The sequence below is a fragment of the Penaeus vannamei genome, chromosome 41 (genome assembly GCF_042767895.1).
Source record: "Penaeus vannamei isolate JL-2024 chromosome 41, ASM4276789v1, whole genome shotgun sequence".
In the NCBI taxonomy this organism is placed as follows: domain Eukaryota; kingdom Metazoa; phylum Arthropoda; class Malacostraca; order Decapoda; family Penaeidae; genus Penaeus; species Penaeus vannamei.
In genome coordinates, this window is record NC_091589.1 from 10,568,126 (window position 1) to 10,573,125 (window position 5,000).

Sequence of the window (5,000 nt, forward strand, 5' to 3'; positions counted from 1 at the left end):
TGCGTCAGATCATGGGGTACTGTTGGCGGGACCATGTGTTCGACCAACAGTTGCACCGTGAGACTAGCACAGGACCTGTTACCTGCACAATTCGTGATCGGCAACTTAGGCTATATGGCCACCTTGCTCACTTCCCACAGGATGATCCTGCCCACCAGGTTGTCTCTGTTCGAGACAACCCTGGGTGGAGGCCTGTGGGACGACTTAGGAGGTCGTGGCTTTGGCAGATCGATCAAACCTATTGTGAGGAGCTCGAGATGGGCCAAGTCCCTGCCTAGCGGCTTGCCATGAGGGATCCTTATAGGTGGAAGGCCAAAATATACAATACATCCAAAGTTGAAGAGCTGGTAAAACAGTTTTTATCATTCAATTTTTTTTACCCCGCTCACCTCCCATTTCCCCCTCCCCATTAACCTACTACCCTTATATTTTGGGACGGTCCCCGTAACTGCAGTTAGGGAGGGTGGATCTTTGCTGATGGGTGGGTCCGGCTCATGGATCTCGACGCTACCCTATTCCAAGGTACCTGTTTGTTATTAAACCTGGAACAGCTGCTTAGAATATTAAGCCCAACGCTTCAGCACCGCAACAGGGTCTGAGACGATCTGGCCACTTACTGAGCGGACTGCAGTCGCCTGTGAGGAGGGCATGGAGTTCACCTTTCTTAAGAAATGACCGACCTTCTCTGCAAGATTCCTGATGAAATGTTCCTTGTCCCTCCTTAGCAGTGACCAAGTTCAGCGCACCAGGGAACGTTGCGTCACGATCTCCTCTCAGAGTATCTGTGGCTTCTAGTGTTTCCAGCGAGATGGAATTCTGTGTTGCTCCCGGGCGTTCACCAGTAGATTCTTGAGCTGCATCGAGTGTTTTACGCTTGAAGGTGTCCCACAGAAGTACAGGGTTCGTCGGGTTGCTGAGTGCTGCGGAACGATGATAGTCTCCACAAACCCCCGGACACACTTCCCCTCTTTCATTCAGATTTCAGGATGATCATTGGACTGACGGGGAGTTTTGAAGTGGACTCGGAGAGTAGCAACAACTAATCTATAATCAGTTCCGCAGAACTGGGCACTCTGATATACCCTGCAGATCTGGAGGATCCTCCAATGAGTGCTAACGAGGATGTGGTCCATCTCCTTGGCTGCATTACTCACATCGCTGTACCATGCCCAGCGTTGTGGGTCAGAGCATTGGTACCAAAGGCCAGAAATCCTGTTTCTGGGACCTCACAAAGTTCTGGACATCTGGACATCTGTCCGACACAGATGTAAGTTTGGTGTAAAACATCAGTAGGAGCATATACAGCAATAAGAGACATGAAGCCAAATACAAGCCTCGGTCCCAAAACTAATATACGCTCATCGACCGGAGTAGCCTCTACTACCGAGGGCTGAAGGCTGCTGGAGATGGTTATGGCTACACTCTGTGATAGTGACCATCGCTGCGGCCCGACCAATAATAGGTGTACCCACACATATTAATCGTGCTTCTGCCAGGTCTTCCCACCTCTGAGAGGCAGCCCTCGACGAAGGGTGGATAGGGAACTTCTTTGGTTAGAGAATAGATTACTTGGTACGAGGTTGGTAACGTAACTGGCAAGAGGTTGTGGGCAGTGCCTGGCGAGGACGACGAGGCTCGGAGACTTGCTAAAATGCCTTCCAAGCAGCAGGACAGATGATCTTACTCCGCTATGGGACTGACCAAGCGCGGCTGACCTTATCTTTGCCTCGGCCAGCAGATGACCCGATCAGCTGCCACTCTGGAACGTACTTAGACCACACCCCTCTCGTCCCTGACCTCTGACCTGGACTATGCCGTCTCTTGAATGAGTCGAGGGAGACAATATCCATCTATGAATCGTATTCATGTTGACAAATGTAGAAAGGTATGAATGAGAACGAATATTTTTACAATAGAAGAGTTGTATTTGACCGGTTTCGAATATATCTTCGTCAGAAATAAACACTCCTCTCTCTCTGTCTCTGTCTCTCTCTCTCTCTCTTCTCTTTCTCTCTCTGTCTATGTATTTCTGACAAAGATATATTCAAAACCGGTCAAATACATCTCTTGTATTGTAAAGGTATTCATTCTAATCCATACTTTTCTACATACACTACCCATCTACTCTACACACCGACCGTAGACAGCGCTGACTACCTTTTTGTAATTCTGGAGAGGAAACCCCCGTGGTAAACAAGCGCTCAAAGACAATGATCGTGTGTGAGCAGTAGGGTAACTGAATGGGCAATACTGACGGCGCTTAAAGAGATTGAAATCATTAATAAGGATTCCTACTTTGTGGACAGCAGGGGAGCACTGGACTCACTTAACAGCAAGAACCCTGTGTTTGACCACATAATTGGCGAGTGTCGTTTGATAGCTCATAGGTTGCGAGGTCAGGGGCGTGTGATTGCATTTGTGTGGATCCCTTTGCATGTAGGTGTCACCTTCAATGAAGCTGTTGATGAGATCGCCAAGGGGGCGACCAGGAAGCATGAGGTAGACATTCACTGCATGCGGACTCTTAAACAGGCAAAGAGCAATATCAAGAGGACACAGTTAGACTATGACGAGGCCAGGAAGGGCGAAGCGATTAGGAAAAGCGATACTCTGAGATACTATATGCATCTTGCGACGAACACAGACTTTGCTTATGGGAAGGGCAAGAGCAAATGGAAAGACAGTGTGTACATGAGAATCAGGCTTGGATATAAATACTACTGGCAGTTAGGCGTTCCAGCAAGCGAGAAAGAAAAAGAATGCAGGGTGTGTAGTTTACCTAGATCACATACATTGACGCATTATATATTACAGTGTTCTATGCTTCAGACACATAGAAATGCAGAGATAACAGGTTTACCTGAACAGGCTGTATGGATGATTAGGAACGGTCAGGTATTCGAGATTTTGAAGAGGTACAGGCAATTTGCACCAATATCATAAACATACCTCGCAAATATGCATAGGTATGTAGGCTGTTAATTCTGCCGAGACTATGTCTCCTACTTTACTGTTGATGAATGGCGTATGTTAGGCATCATTCTCCTGAAATACAGTCATTCCACTCAACAATTGATTCATCTCTTCTCCGGGGTTATAATTATATATTGCGTGCGCATATTTTTGTGCGCTGTTTTTGATTATGTAAGCCCAGGAGAGGACTTATCTGGATGAGGGTGGGTGTTATATCACCTTAAAGATATGTAAGCCAATGACTCTGAATTCTTGTAATGCTAGTAATTCTTTGTGATTTAAGTGTTGTATTTAATTATAAATATTATTGTACCTAAACATTGTATAATGAATTGTGAGCCCGCACAGGGACTTATTAAGTAAGGGTGAGGATAACCTAAGTTACCTCATCCTTTTGAGATGTAATCTTACTTTTTTGTCTCAATAAACGTGTCAAAGTCAAAAAGTCTCTTTCTCTCTCTCTCTCTCTCTCTCTCTCTCTCTCTCTCTCTCTCTCTCTCTCTCTCTCTCTCTCTCTCTCTCTCTCTCCCTCCCTCCCCTCCCTCCCCTCCCTCCCTCCTCCTCCCCTCCATCCTCTCCTCCCTCTTTGCTTTCCTCCATTCCCTCCCTCCATCCCCGCTTCCCTTTCCTCCCTTTCCCTCCATCCCTCCTCCCCTATTTCCTCCCTTTCCCTCCATCCCTCTTCCCTTATTTCCTCCCTTTCCTTCCATCCCTCTTCCTTTCCTCCCTCCATCCCTCTTCCCTTTCCTCCCTTCCTCCCACGATCCCTCCTTCCCTTTCCTCCTCCTTCCCTCTTCCTCCATCCCGCTTCCCCTTTCCTCCCTTCCCTCCCTCCATCCCTCTTCCCTTTCCTCCCTTCCTCTTTTCCTCCCTCCATCCGCTCTCTTCCCTTTCCTCCCTCCATCCCTCTTCCTTTGTCCTCCCTCCATCCCTGCTCTTTCCATTCCTCAGCCAGCCTGCTCCTTCCACCTCCCTCTCCATCCCTCTTCCACTTCTCCCTCCCTTCCCTCCCACGATCCCTCTTTCCCTTTCCTCCCTTCCTCCTCTCGTCCTTCCTTTTCATACGATCCTCTTCCTCTCTCCTCCCTTCCCCTCCTCTCTATCCACTCATTGCCTTTGCCTTCCTCCTCCGTCCCATCTTGCTTTCCTCCCTTCCTCACTCATCCACTTTGCCTACTCTTCCCTCCCCACAGTCCTCCCAACTGCCTCCATGCACTCCATCCATCTTCCCTTTCCTCCCTTCCCTCCCTCCATCCCTCTTTTCCTTTCCTCCCTTCCCTCCCTCCGTCACTTCCATACTATCCCTTCTCTCCTCCACCTCTTCTTTAACTCCTTCCTCCCTCCATCCCTCTTCCTCTTCCTCCACTTCCTCTGATCCTCTTCCCTTTCACTCCTTCCTCCCTCCATCCCTCTTTTCCTTTCCTCCCTTCCCTCCCTCTCATCCGCTTCCCTTTCCCTCCCTTCCTCCTCCATCACTTCACTACTCCCTTCTCTCCCTCATCCTCTTCCATTCTCCACTTCTCCTCCGTCCTCTTCTTTCCTCCTCTTTACTTTCATCCTTCCTCCACTCCTGCCTCCTTCCTCCCTCTTTGCTTTCTCCTTCCTCCCATCATCCACTTTGTATACACTCCTTCCTCAAATTATATTGCTGTTGCTTTACCTCATCCTCTTTTATACCATCACCCTGCCTCCATCCGCTTTCCACTTTCATCACGATGCCTCTTCATATATCCACTTCTCCCTCTCTCCCTCTTCCTTTGTCATACTCCTCATCCTCTTCTTTTTATCCTTCCCTCCTCATTAAGCCATACCATATTTATAGGTCCTCTTATACCATCATATCCTGTCCTCTTCATGCCATCCTTCTCCTCCATAAGTAAGTACCCTTTCTCCCACGATCCTCACTTCCTTTCATACTTTACTCCTCTGTCCTCTTCATACCATCCATACCACTCCTCATCGCTTCCCTTTCATCCCTTCATAAAGTCCTCAACTACCTTTATCACCACCATCATCCATCAATACGC

At 48.2% G+C, this 5,000-nt stretch overlaps 1 protein-coding gene across 3 annotated transcripts in view; it reads left to right on the forward strand.

The window, feature by feature from the left end:
* The window catches only part of LOC113803004 (probable cytochrome P450 301a1, mitochondrial), a 16,553-nt gene that overhangs the window by 3,154 nt on the left and 8,399 nt on the right, over window positions 1-5,000 (forward strand). The window contains exon 1 of one of the 3 annotated variants that reach the window (XM_070117744.1): window positions 2,947-2,966. The exons of the other annotated variants lie outside the window; for them this stretch is intronic. The gene's annotated coding sequence lies outside the window, so the exon portion shown is untranslated. Of the gene's footprint in view, window positions 1-2,946; window positions 2,967-5,000 lie in introns of those variants that run through there. 3 annotated transcript variants of the gene reach the window in all.